Source organism: Cervus elaphus, chromosome 15 (genome assembly GCF_910594005.1).
Source record: "Cervus elaphus chromosome 15, mCerEla1.1, whole genome shotgun sequence".
In the NCBI taxonomy this organism is placed as follows: Eukaryota; Metazoa; Chordata; class Mammalia; order Artiodactyla; family Cervidae; genus Cervus; species Cervus elaphus.
The window spans coordinates 46,695,707-46,710,757 of record NC_057829.1 but is presented as its reverse complement, the minus strand read 5'-3'; the positions used below and the strand labels follow the sequence as shown (position 1 = coordinate 46,710,757).

At 36.7% G+C, this 15,051-nt stretch overlaps 1 non-coding gene across 1 annotated transcript; it reads left to right on the top strand.

Annotated features, from left to right (window-relative positions):
* The first annotated feature begins 10,221 nt into the window (after window positions 1-10,221).
* On the top strand, window positions 10,222-10,293 carry TRNAW-CCA. Its single transcript has one exon. It is a non-coding gene; the product is annotated as a tRNA-Trp (tRNA).
* Window positions 10,294-15,051: the final 4,758 nt, after the last annotated feature.

Genomic DNA, 15,051 nt, shown 5'->3' with positions numbered 1-15,051 from the left:
TGATTGGTGTTTAAAGGCAAGGAAACTGAGGCTTAGAGAGTAAGTCATTTATATAATGATACAGGAACAGTGCCGAAGCCATGATTTGAATCCAGGCTCTTTAACAACAAAGCCCAAATTCTTAAGCATAAGACAAATCTAAATGTTTACATTCTAAGATAGCAAGTAGCACAACCCCTAAATTCTCCACCTCTGAATTGTATTGTGAAATTAGACAATAGCTCTAGGGAGTCAACTGAAAGTTTCATGGAAAAATTGCCCTATTTTGAAAACAACCTTTCTTCTAAATAATCTCAAAAAGGACAAGCAGTTGTTCAGTCCACACTTTGTCAGTCCTTTAAAAAAGTATGGCATGCCTGGATTCAGCGGCCCTGCAATTGCACTAAGTACAGGACATAAAAACTGCTTTAAAATTCTTATTGCTCTTAAAAAACAGACCATATTTTAATAGGGTGGAACTTGTCACTTACAAGGGAAATTTTCCAGCATATATTTCTTCTTGTCATGATGCAGCTCTCTCTTTTGTTCCAGTATTTCAGAAAACTATCTGTAGGCAAATGAGAACTGGGGGGCCAGAGCAGGGTTGGTATTAAGAGGGAGGCAGTCAAATCCCATTCCAATCTCTTCATTTCAGTAAGCACTTTGCTTCAAAGTATGACTGGGATCATTGAAATATGATTATTGTAATGCTAGACTCATCTGCAGCAAGATCAGCTTTATTAAGGAAACCAAATTCTTCACAGGAAAAGAGACATATTAATGAATATTGAACCCTTGATATCAAAGGAATTAGGTGATAACTCAAGTGACTTGAAAATTCCATGATTAATGTATGTAAGTACTGTAAGTACTATCTTCATCTTTACGGCTTTTGTGAATTATACCCCCTCAGAGCCAAGGAGGAAGTGGGCACTTTCTCTCTTTGCCAAAGATTAACCTCATTTTGTCTTCATCTCCTTCATCCAAAAGAGGTATTACTCATATCACTGATGGTAATTTCTAAATATCAGAAACTGTGGCAAATTTGAATCATTACTCAGATAAAATGTCACTTTCTACTCTGCTGTGACCATAAATAAGTATTAATATTAACCCTTAGAAATTTTGTCTGAAATTTAAGAAAAAGAGGGAATTTCTAGTATTTGAATGTTCTCAGTGAAACACTCTTTATACCATAGCTTCTGGTTCCTAGAGTAAAATGCACATAACCATCTGATCTCAGAACTATATTTTCCCTGAATAGTGGTCACAAAGCAATGTTGTGTGATTAAACCAATATATCCAGACCACCACTAACAATTTCAGTGTATAATATGAACATATTTTGTCTCAAACACTGGACATATTGCTGCTTTGTTTATCTCTGTCTCTCCAAAACACTTGCTGCTTCATTAAGGTAGATAATTATATATATATATATATATATATATATATATATATATAGCTATTATCTCCTCACATTTCTCCTTGACCATCTACTTTGCCAATTCCTCAGGGAATAAGATTAAATCATCTAGATTTTACTGGTTGTATTTATCCCATTATTTGCCTCGGAGACTTCACTACCTCAAACCAGAGCTGGCCCTAAAGCATCAACTTATGTTCATACCCTACTATCATTAGCTTTACTCCTGCACCACTAAATGCAGATATCTGAGTACCTCCATATGCATATGTGGGATCATTGAAATTATACACTTCAGTTTGAAGCTCATATATGCATAGTGATCCATCATATACAATCAACAGTCTGAAAGCCAAGTCCTTATTTCCTATAAGAACAATAGAACTGTTACACAAAACTAATTCAAAATGTTTTCTATTTTATTCCATGATTTCTGCATATTCTACCAACCTTTGGTTTACTGAGGAATCGGAAAAGACTGAAAAAAAAAAAAATGAAGTATAGGTTGGGCTGCCTCTCTCGTTCCTTCTATATTATTAATTTCAACATAAGTTGGTTAATGAAGGAAAGTAACATGAGACAGTGTCATATATTTTTTCCTTTGCATACTGTTCATGGGGTTCTCAAGGCAAGAACACTGAGGTGGTTTGTCATTCCCTTCTCCAGTTTTGTCAGAACTCTCCACCATGACCCATCTGTCTTGGGTGGCCCTACATGGCATGGCTCATAGTTTCATTGAGTTAGACAAGCTTTGATCCATGTGATCAAGTTGATTAGTTTTCTGTGATTGTGGTTTTCATTCCATCTGCCCTCTGCCAGATAAGAGTAAGAGGCTTATTGAAGTTTCCTGGTGGGAGAGACTGACTGGGGGAAACTGGGTCTTGCTCTGATGGGTGGGGCCATGCTCAGTTCAGTTCAGTTCAGTTCATCTGCTCAGTCATGTCTGACTCTTTGTGACCCCCATGGACTGCAGCATGCCAGGCCTCCCTGCCCATCATCAACTCCCAGAATTTACTCAAACTCATGTCCATTGAGTCAGTGATGCCATCCAACCATCTCATCCTCTGTTGTCCCCTTCTTCTCCTGCCTTCAATTGTTCCCAACATCAGGGTCTTTTCAAATGAATCAGCTCTTCGCATCAGGTGGCCAAAGTATTGGAATTTCAGCTTCAACATCAGTCCTTCCAGTGAATATTCAGGACTGATCTCCTTTAGGATGGACTGGTTGGATCTCCTTGCAGTCCAAGGGACTCTCAAGAGTCTTCTCCGACACCACAGTTCAAAAGCATCAATTCTTCAGCACTCAGCTTTCTTTACTGGGCCAGGCTCAGTAAATCTTGAATCAAGTTTTCTGTTGTTTGACCTGAGACCAAACTATGGTAGAGGTAATGAAGAAAATGACCACCTCCTTCAAAAGGTCCTGTGCATGCAGGGCCGCACTCAGTGCCCCGATCCTGCAGCAGGCCACCGCCAAACCAGGCCTCCAACAGAGACTCCTGGATACTCACAGGCAAGTCCGGGTCAGTCTCTTGTGGGGTCAAATAGCTGAAAAAAGAAGAGAAGCGAGAGGCAAAAGAGAAAAGGAAAGATATGCATTTGAAACCAGAGTTCCAAAGAATGGCAGGGAGAGATAAGAAAGCCTTCCTCAGTGATCAAGGAAAAGAAGTAGAGGAAAAGAATAAAATGGGAAAGACTAGAGGTCTCTTCAAGAAAATTAGAGATGCCAAGGGAATATTTCATTCAAAGATGGGCACAATGAAGGGCAAAAATGTTATGGACCTAACCGAAGCAGAAGATATTAAGAAGAGGTGGCAAGAAGACACAGAAGAACTATACAAAAAGATCTTCATGACCCAGATAACCATCATGGTGTTATCACCCACTTAGTGCCAGACATCCTGGAATGGGAAGTCAAGTGGGTCTCAGGAAGCATCACTATGAACAAAGCTAGTGGATGTGATGGAAATCCAGTTGAGGTATTTCAAATCCTAAAAGATGATGCTGTGAAAGTGCTGCACTCAATATGTCAGCAAATTTGGAAAACTCAACAGTGGCCACAGGACTGGAAAAGGTCAGTTTTCATTCTAATCCCAAAGAAAGGCAATGCCAAAGAATGCTCAAACTACTGCACACTTGCACTCATCTCACATGCTAGCAAAGTAATGCTCAAAATTCTGCAAGCTAGGTTTCAGCAGTACGTGAACTGTGAGCTTCCAGATGTTCAAGCTGGATTTAGAAAAGGCAGAGGAACCAAGATGAAATTGCCAACATCCGCTGGATCACTGAAAAAGCAAGAGAGTTCCAGAAAAACATCTTCTGCTTTATTGCCTTTGCAAAACCCTTTGACTGTGTGGATCACAACAGACTGTGGAAAATACTTAAAGAGATGGGAATACCAGGCCATCTGACCTGCCTCCTGAGAAATTTGTATGCAGGTCAAGAAACAACAGAACTGAACATGGAACAACATACTGGTTCCAAGTTGGGAAAGGAGTACGTCAAGGCTGTATATTGTCACCCTGTTTATTTAACTTAAATGCAGACTACATCATGAGAAATGCTGGACTGGATGAAGCACAAGCTGGAGTCAAGATTGCCAGGATAAATATCAATAACCTCAGATATGCAGATGACACTGCCCATATGGCAGAAAGTGAAGGAGAACTAAAGAGCCTCTTGATGAAAGTGAAAGAGGAGAGTGAAAAAGTTGACTTAAAACTCAACTAAGATCATGACATCTGGTCCCATCACTTCATGGCAAATAGACTGGAAACATTAGAAACAGTGACAGACTTTATTTTGGGGTGCTTGAAAATCTCTGCAGATGGTGACTGCAGCCATGAAATTAAAAGATGGTTGCTTCTTGGAGGAAAAGCTATGACTAATCTAGACAGCATATTAAAAAGCAGAGACACTATTTCACTAACAAAGGTCCATTTAGTAAAAGCTATGGTTTTTTCCAATAGTCATGTATGGATGTGAGAGTTGGACTATAAAGAAAGCCGAGAGCCAAAGAATTGATGTTTTTGAATTGTGGTGTTGGAGAAGACTCTTGAGAGTCCTTTGGACTGCAAGGAGATCCAACCAGTCAATCCTAAAGGAAGTCAGTCCTGAATATTCATTGGAAGGGCTGATGCTGAAGCTGAAACTCCAGTACTTTCGCCACCTGATGGGAAGAACTGACTCGTTAGAAAAGACCCTGATGCTGGGAAAGAATGAAGGCGGGAGAAGAAAGGGATGACAGAGGATGAGATGGTTGGATGGCATCACTCAATGGACATTAGTCTGAGCAAGCTCTGGGAGTTGGTGATGGACAGGGAAGCCCAGCATGCTGCAGCCCATGGGTTGCAAAGAGTCAGACATGACTGAAGAATTGAACTGACTGAACCAAGCATGAGTCAAAAAGACATAATAGTCTTCTTTGGTCATTCATGTTTCTTAGAATACGATGAACTTTTTTGCATTCAAAAGAAGTGAGTGCTGGTTTGATTTGAAAGCAGGACTTATCAGGGCTTTCTGTTTTACCATAAAGAATGCTGAGTTTGAAAGAATTGATGCTTTCAAATTGTGGTGCTGGAGATGGATCTTGAAGAGTCCCTTCGATGGTAAGGAGATCAAATCTATCAATCCTAAAGGAAATCAACACTTTCAAGTGATGGAAGGACTGATGCTAAAGCTGAAGCTCCAATAATTTGGCCACTTGATGCAAAAAAAAAAAAAAAACAGCTCTTTGGGCAAGACTCTGATGCTGGGAAAGATTGAAGGCAAAAGGAGAAGGGGACAGCAGAGAATGAAATTGTTAGATAACATCACTGAAATGGATATGGAATTGAGCAAACTCTGGAAGATAGTGAAGAACAGTGGAGCCAGGGTGCTGCAGTTGATGGGCCTGCAGAGTCAGACATGACTTAATGACTGGAAGAACAACAATCAGGGCTGTCCACAGCCTCATTTAGTCAGTTATATATGTAACATGGGCTTCCCAGGTGGCTCAGTGGTAAAGAATTATCCTGTCAATGCAGGAGACACAGGGATTTCGAGTTCAATCCTTGGGTCAGGAAGATCCCCTGAAGTAGGAAATGGCAACCCACTCCAGTATTCTTGCCTGGGAAATTCCATGGACAGGATAGCCTGGCCATCTGCAGTCCATTGGGTAACAAAGAGTAGGACATGACTAAGCAACTGAGCATGCATACACACATATGTAACATATTGTATCTGGTGTAAGCTTTAATCCCCAACAAGATAATGGCAACCCACTCCAGTATTCTTGCCTGGAGAATCCCACGGACAAAGGAGCCTGGCAGGCTACAGTCCATGGGGTCTCAAAGAGTCGGACATGACTGAGCAACTAACACACACATAACACACACACAAGATGGTATTTGGAGATGCAGCCTTTGGGGAACAGAGTGAAATGTATCATGAAGATGTGATTCTCATGATGGGACTAGTACCTTTACAAGAAAAGGCAAAGTGAAAGCTCTGTGTGTCTTTTTGCTACAGAAGGATAGTTAGAAGGCAAAAATCTGTAAGTTGGAGAGTCCTCTCTAGAACCTGATACTGCTGGCTTCCTGATTTCATGACTATTGCCAGCAGAACTGTTAGAGAACTTTTTTCTCTTGTTTAATCAGGGCTTCCCTGGTGCCCTCCCCACCTCTGTCCATAATATTTTGTTATAATAGCCTTAATGGAATAAGGCACATGCTTTCCTTGTACTCAGCTGTTGTTCAATTTTTCAGTAGTGTCCGAATCTTTGAGACCACATGGACTGCAGTAGCCAGGCTTTCCTGTCCATCATCATTTCCCGGAGCTTGCTCAAACTCATGTCCATTGAGTCGGTGATGCAATACAACCATCTCATCCTCTATTGTCACCTTCTCCTCCTGCCCTCTATCTTTCTGAGCATCAGGGTCTTTTCAAATGAGTTAGCTCTTCACATCAGGTGGCCAAAGTTTTGGAGTTTGAGCTTCAGCACCAGGTCTTACAATGAATATTTGGGTTGATTTCCTTTAGGATTGACTGGTTTGATCTCTTTGCAACCAAGGGACTCTCGAGTCTTCTCCAAAACCACAGTTCAAAAGCATCAATTCTTTGGTACTCAGCCTTATTTACTGAACTCTTACATCCATACATGACTAGTGGAGAATCTATAGCTTTGACTATAGGGACCTTTTTCAGCAAAGTGATGTCTCTGCTTTTAATACACTGTCTAGGTTTGGCATAGCTTTTTTTCCAAAGAACAAAAGTTTTTATTTTTTTTTTTTAATTGTGTAGCTGCAGTCACCATCTGCAGTGATTTTGGAGCACAAGAAAATAAAATCTGTTCTGTTTCCATTGTTTCCCCATCTATTTGCCATGAAGTGATGGGACGAGATGCCATGACCCTAGTTTTTTGAATGTTGAGTTTTAAGGCAGCTTTTTCAGTTTCCTCTTTCATTTTCATCAAGAGGCTCTCTAGTTCCTCTTCACTTTCTGCCATAAGAGTGGTCTCATCTCCATATCTGAGGTTACTCAGTTGGGTGCTTCTAAACTACCAAGTGTTTTGGTACAATGGAGCTGTAAGCTCATGGGACATTGTAAACCCTGTGTGCATACGGAACCGTAGGGATCAGGGGGTACACATATTGCATACATCTAATATGTTCACACAATGATCCCTTGTCCCATCAACTTTGCTTAAAAAACATAATTCAAAGGAAAATTATGAAGAATTTCAAGGAGCATTAACCAAATTTAGAGCCCTAAGTGTGGGGCCCTATGTGACTGCACAGGTTGCACACTCATGAAGTTGGCCCTGAATGTTATCACATGTATATGGAACTGGAGAATATCAAGAACTATCTTGCAGGAAACACTGCTATTAACCTAGAATATAAATATTACATGTCAGGATAAAAACTGTCCCAAAATAAATATTGGTAAAAAAAATTAGGGTCATTTTAAGAGGAAGTATTTTTTAATCACATTTTAATAGAGAAGTGTATTAGGTAATTCTACCAAAGGTAGAAACATATATAGTATTTGATAAAGTCATTTAAAAATATTTTGTATATTAAAAGTACTTATAGTGAAATATTATGTATTTATTTCTAACAACTATTTCTATTATACATTTTTCACCCAGGCACCTTCTGTAATTCTTTGTCATTAACTGATTTCACCCAACTTTAAGGTGACCTGATAAGAATGTGTTTTGGGGAGGAAAGTCTCAATTTAATAAACAGATAAATAAGGTATACAATATAAACATATAGGTCTTAGTATTTTTCTAAAGCTTTAGTTCAGATAACATGTTTTATGAATTTATGTAATGTATATTATGCATCCGTTTAAGACTCACTTTTATCTTTTTCTGTTCCTCTATAACAATGTGAACTCTTTACTCTCAGAAGGTAAATTATTTAATTCTGTGGTTAGCACTGCATGCCTTATCATTGTCCTTAGTTTAATTTTGGTTCTAAATAAATTTCTGATTCAATTAATTATTTTTATTTTATATCATTTGAGGCCTAAACATATGACCTTTAACCATTATTTTAAGATAATAATCTTTTATTCATTAAATTAATTTTCTGCAATTTTATTTGCATCTGTTAATCATTGTACACTGTTTTATTTATGAAGTTATCTTTTCTGTTTATAAAATCATAATGACAATAATATCAAAAACAATAACCCTAGCATTAGGCAGATGACAATTTTTTTTTCTAATCATTTGACATATTTAGGATTGGTTACAGTCAACTTACCTAATTAAAAAACTGAGCAAACTTTAATATAAAATAATAGATGTTGTTTACATGAGTAACAGTTCCTAGGAATTGATATTTTTCAAAGACCAGATGAATTTTGTTACAACAAAACTAAGTATTTTTGCTTTGTCCACAGAAAGTTTCAAAGAAATATTCATCAAAAAAGGGAGAAGGGAGAAGGTGATTAAAAAATCATGGATAGTCCCAAACAAAGCTAATAAAACAGAAAAAATAAAAGCCAGAGTTAGAAGGATCAAATAAATGGAGATTGATAATTGAGATATAAATCTGGAGAAAAAAAGAATAACTTCACAGCTTTTATGCTTTGATGAGAAGGGAAGTATTCAGATCATAAGCCTGTGGAATTTTAATCAGTCTTTTGAAAATGAGCTTACAAGTGGAAAAGCAATAACAAAAGCAACCTAAAAATGAAATAAATATAACTCATGCAAAACTGGTTTTTGAAATGCACTCAAAACTCACTTTTCTGTTCATGTTCTGTGATACTAGAAATATTTTAGGTCACAAAACCCAGTTTCAAAATATTTTTGGTCATTTGTACTTACTATGCAGTTAGTGATCATGATTGTTCATTCCATGTCACTTACTATAGGAGTAAGAATATTTGTTTTTAAGGGCTCTCTTCAATACAGTACTGAGTCATTTTTTGAACGGAGCTAACCTACCAGGATGCCAAGGGAACATCTGAAAAGAACCCTTTTGTTACTTCCAAATGGTTTGGCATCAATAATGTAATTTAGACATCAATATAATTTAGACATCACTCAAAAGGTATTCTTGAACCATCCGAATATCTGTTGTTTGTTCGCTTTAATTCCCATCCCTAGCCTCCCTCCTAGACAGCTTTTTTCTACATTAAAGTCACTACTATTCAATGGTTCTCAGTATTCAATATTCAGCTTGTTTCTTACCTCAACTTATGCTTGATTCTGCTGGTCTAGCCTATCTTTCACTTCCTCATTAGAGCTCTAATGTCATTTGCTAACAATTGATCAACAGGATCCGACAACCAACAGTACCAGAACCCATCCAGTACCTCCCTTGCAGATCAAGCAACTTGACCATTAGGGTGCCATTGATATTTAGTAACATGTACTAGCATTGCACACAATTTTGATTTCCAAGTAAATCATCCAGTGACAGAAATGTATGTCTTGAGAGTAGTAAGAAACAGAAAATGCTCTGCTTCTACTTTTAGTGCCTAGGAGTTTAGTTACAATTGTGGCTAAGGTTAGCTCTTAAAACCTAAAGACACTTTTCTACTCTCATCTAATTTAGAGATTTATTAAAGCTTAAATCCTTATTATGATACACAAGATTCTATATTATCTTGTCTTCTATCACCAATCTGAAACTATTTCCCCCTGCTCTTCTCAGTCTAGCCAAAAAATATTCTTTGATGTCCTTTGTACACATAATACACACTGTTATATTAAGACCTTTATATTCAACATTTTTTCTCAAATGCTTCTCTCACAGTTGCCTTACAGATGGCTCCCAGTCTCAAGTTTTTCAGGAATTCCATGAAATACCATCTCTATATGGCTTTCTGTGGTCCTCTAATCTCTGATCTGCAATAATTTTTATCTCTCCTTCCTTTTTTTGTGTTCATACTATTTATAACCAAGTAACACATGGAACAACAGACTGGTTCCAAATAGGAAAAGGAGTATATCAAGGCTGTATATTGTCACCCTGCTTATTTAACTTGCTTATTTAACATGCAGAGTACATCATGAGAAATGCTGGGCTGAAGGAAGCACAAGCTGGAATCAAGATTGCCGGGAGAAATATCAATAACCTCAGATATGCAGATGGCACCATCCTTATGGCACGAAATGAAGAACTAAACAGCTTCTTGATGAAAGTGAAAGAGGAGCGTGAAAAAGTTGACTTAAAACTCAACATTCAGAAAACTAAGATTATGGCATCCGGTCCCATCACTTCATGGCAAATAGATGGGTAAACAGTGGAAACAGCAGCTGACTATTTTTCTCGGCTCCATTAATATTGTGATGTTTTCTGTTTTTAGTACTGGTCTTCCCTGGTGGCTCAGAGGTTAAAGCGTCTGCCTCCAATGCTGGAGACCCAGGTTCGATCCCTGGGTTGGGAAGATCCCCTGGAGAAGGAAATGGTAACCGACTCCAGTACTCTTGCCTGGAGAACCCCATGGACGGAGGAGCCTGGTAGGCTACAGTCCACGGGGTCGCAAAGAGTCGAATACGACTGAACGACTTCACTTTACTACTAGCACCTAGAATATGTCTTGATCATAGTAACCACACAGTAATCCTTTAATGAAAGATTGAGCTTTGAAGACAATTAAAGTTTTTATGTAAATCAGCTAACCTCCCCTCCCCACTGAAGTGCCGGAGGTCTGTGCTGCTGACATACACAGAATCTTCACACTTGTGATCTTGACTCATTTATTTGTTTTCTAAGGGGTTTGTTTTGTGGCCTTGAAGAAACAACATCTTCAATGTCATTGATAAATAATTTACATCATGTTTAAATATCTTTTAATCATCTAGTCAATGTGAAATACAATACTGAATATGTTAGAATGTGACTAAATTGTAGCAGGCTTATAAATGGTATAACTATGGTTGTTCTTTTTAATAAAAGGCAGCACTATTAAGTAGAACTAAAAGGGACACTAGGAATTCAGTAATATTAGTTTCTGTTCTAGGTCTGCTGTTGACTTTCTGTGTAATCTGAGGTGACTCACTTAACCTCTCTGTGTTCCACATTTTCTTATCAGCAAAATGAAGAATAATAAGACTAGTCTTCAGTTGTTTTTAAAAGGTGATTGTCAGAAACAGTATAAAAGTTAAAGGCTAATGCAATAGGTTTTATAATATTATAATAAAATAGCTTTTAATAGTTTTTAACAGTTATATTTTACTACTTACAATATTACAGAAATCAATTTCTTTTTACATGATAAGATAGAAAATAATTTATAAAGCTGGACATCCATCTATTGTGTGTGTGGTCAAGGGAGGGAGCTTCCCTGGTTGCTCAGATGGTAAAAAAATCCACCTTTGATGCAAGAGATCTGAGTTTGATCCCTGAGTCTGGAGTAGAAAATGGCAACCCACTCCAGTATTCTTGCTTGGGAAATTGCATGGACAGAAGAGCCTGGCAGGCTACTGTCCAAGAGCTTTATGTACAACTAATGGATGGTCACCTAGAGCCAGACATCCTGGAATGTGAAGTCAAGTGGCCCTTAGGAAGCATCACTACAAGCAAAGCTAGTGGATGTGATGGAATTCCAGTGGAGCTATTTAAAATCCTAAAAGATGATGCTGTGAAAGTGCTGCACTCAATATGTCAGCAAATTTGGAAAACTCAGCAGTGGCCACAGGACTGGAAAAGGTTAGTTTTCATTCCAATCCCAAAGAAAGGCAATGCTAAAGAATGCTTAAACTACTGCACAATTGCACTCATCTCACACACTAGTAAAGTAATGCTCAAAATTCTCCAAGGCAGGCTTCAGCAATACATGAACCATGAACTTCCAATTTAAAAAGTTGGATGTCCATCTACTATTTGTACACAAAGATTCTGGAAATATTTCAGTAATAGAAAATGTGGTCTGGCTTATAATTTAGCAATGCCAGTTCTGAAGAAATTTCACACAAATAAGGTCACAAGCTTTGTCACCAGAGCATAGTTACATATATGGAGCCTTGTTTCCAATAATAGACTTGCCTGTTTATTAATTTAGCTGAAGTAAAGAAAGATATTAAAATTCAATTTCCAAAACATTCTTCTGATTAGTTTTTTTCCACCCCATGATGGGTTGAGGAGCCCTATAGAAACCACTAGATTCACTGGGGTTAAAGACTAATCCTTCAGAAAAAATACCTATAATTCATGAATCAATAAGGGCTGCCATTTACCCTTTATCTCCTGCTCACCCATGAGAAAGGTATATTTAGTAAAGCTGGAACTTGCTGGAAAGGAGGATGTGCAGAAGACTAGATGTAGAAATTGTGAAAAAGGGTTGAAAAGGATCAACAATCTTGAGTACAATCATGAGTGTGTTTCTCAAGTTGTCTTCTGGCCTAGTAATAGTGACTTATAACACAGTCTTGGGTGTAAGAAAATAGAGGAATCAGGCATCAAGGAATTGCATCTTTAGTTCTATATATAAAATAGTAAAAAAAAAAACACATGGAAGAACTCACATAATAGGGACATATACTTCTCTTTTTAGCAATACTGTGCCTAAAATGTTTACAACTCAGGCAAAGACTTGTTCTTCCAAACTCAGATACAAGAAATTCTCATATTTCCATAATAGTGGAGTCAACATGAGTGATGTGAACATTACCTCAGTAGAAATTTCTTGCCAGACAATGAGTGAATAATGATCTGAGTACAGTGAAGAAGTGGTAAACAATAAATGGAGGAAAAAGAAAAAAAAATGAGTCAGAGCTGCTTGCAAGCACACATGAAGTATTTCAGTCACTGTCTTAAATTTGAAAAGATAAATGTGATTCTGATGTTTCTAGCTAATTTTGTTTGGAAATGATGAGCTGGGGACTTACAATATTACAAACTATTATTCTAAGCATCTTGTAAGAAACAATCCAAAGGACAGAAAAAAGGCATGGAATCACATGGAAATATGATGAAAACAAGGAAAGGGTGTAGGAGAAAAACAAAAGCAAACTTCTCTTAGCTTGTTTTCAGTGTAATTTATCTTCCAGGTGGTGTATCAATTCACAAAATGATTCTCAGGCTCCATAGCTTAAAAATGAGGATTTACAACAAGGTTTCAATAAATCTAGGTGACTTTTTAAAAAAAAGCATCTGCCTTAACTGCTGAATCTGAAAATAAGATGAACTTTGTTCTAAGTTCTTGTCATAGATCTATTTAGTTATACCCTCCAGTTCTCCAAACTGATTATCATCAACCATAAAATTCAACTTTTGTCATGCCTGATGATTTAGCATGTATTAGTTTTTGTATTGAGTAAATTATCTCATCTTGTGAGAAGAAAAAATTTAGTATAAGAGACAAAAAGACTTTTCTCAAGTGAGAAAATACCTGTGCCTGGATGATTCTTGTACTTATAATTTCCACTGTAATATTCATATATCTGCAGAAATCTGGTTTATTTTATGCATTTTACATTGAGAGAGATTGAAAAATTAATCACTTTAACATATGTATCTTTATTGGATATTGTGATCCAATACCTTTTTAATACCTGTGCCTGGATGATTCTTGTACTTATAATTTCCACTGTAATATTCATATATCTGCAGAAATCTGGTTTATTTTATGCATTTTACATTGAGAGAGATTGAAAAATTAATCACTTTAACATATGTATCTTTATTGGATATTGTGATGGTATCTGTTACTCTTCAATAGACACTTCAGGAAATAGGTGAAGTACCAAAGAATAAATATACAGTAGCTTTCAATGGGCTAGATGTTGAGTAAATGTAAGTTGTGAATGATAGGAGTGAAAAGGCAAAAGTATTTGTAATTATTTTTTTTTAAACAGTGAAAAAACAAGAATTTAGAAAATTATTGTTATAGATGTTTAGGAGTTGTTTATTTTTTTTCTCCCATACTGATTTCTCACTTAACTTAGGTGAAATAAGAATGTGTTATACTTGTATCCTTAGGCTCAAAACTAATGGAGAATGATATTTATTGAAATGATAAAAAAAAATATGCAATAAGTATAATTAAGCATGTAAGGCACTTCAAAATCTAAAGGAGAAAATAAAATATGTATACAATCTCTACAGGAATAGTCAGTTGAAGAGAACATCTTCTATTCCTGGCCATAGACTTGTCTTACCATTAGATTAGTCAATAAAAGGAAGAAGAGAATCTTCAAATTTGCCCTCTATTTCCCTAGTGCCATTAATTTTTAAAAGTCCACCTTGAATGTTTATATGAGTTGAAACTCCCTGATTTCTACATCATCATCCCTACCTCTTTCAGTTTACGTTGTATTTTGCAACCACTACACTAGACTTTCTTAAAATTATAAGGCTACACACAACCTTTAAGATGATAACCTGAAGAATGTATACTTGAAATTTATAAAAATCCACTGTGCATTCGACTTTATAGAATATTTTTAGAAAACTATGAAAAGCAAATTTTATGTCCCTGTTACCATAGACTGACTATTGAGCTTCCTGTTTATTTTTGAGTGTTTAATCCCACTTGGAAAAGACAATACATAAATCTGACTAATTGGGAGAGACAATAAATAAATCCAAATAACTGCTTAAATATTTGTGAAAAATATGTGCTTTTATTCTTTTTTAGGTTTAACAAGATTGTGTTTTTAAGTAGCCTTCAATCAATAAATAAGTTAATAATATTTTCAAGTGTAGTCATCTTTTCACTATACAGAAACATATATATATAACCTCTATTTTTTTTGTTTGCTTGTTTAATTAAAAAAAAAAAACCTATTTGGCAATGTGGCAAATATACAAGTTAGTAGAAAGCAAGTCTGAATTTCTGACATATCAAGTATTAATTCATGCTAAAAATAGACTTTGGGAAAAGAGAGAAATGGGGCAATTGTTAGACTCCTTCACATCTGAATGCTGTCACTTTGCAACAGCCAGGGCACCCTTTCAGAAGCAGAACTTTCATCTATAGACTTAGAGTTGTCATCACAGTCCAAATTCTGATCAAATTCTGATTTTAAATTTCTCTTGCTCTGACGAACAGCTGCTATTTCTGGTGGTCTCGGTACTGCTGGGTAAGAGAACTGTCACTTCGGCATCAATATTTTCTCTTGCAAGTAAAAAAATTTGCTTTTAACTAAGCTTGCTGGGAGAAATATTGATAACCTCAGATATGCAGATAACACCACCCTTA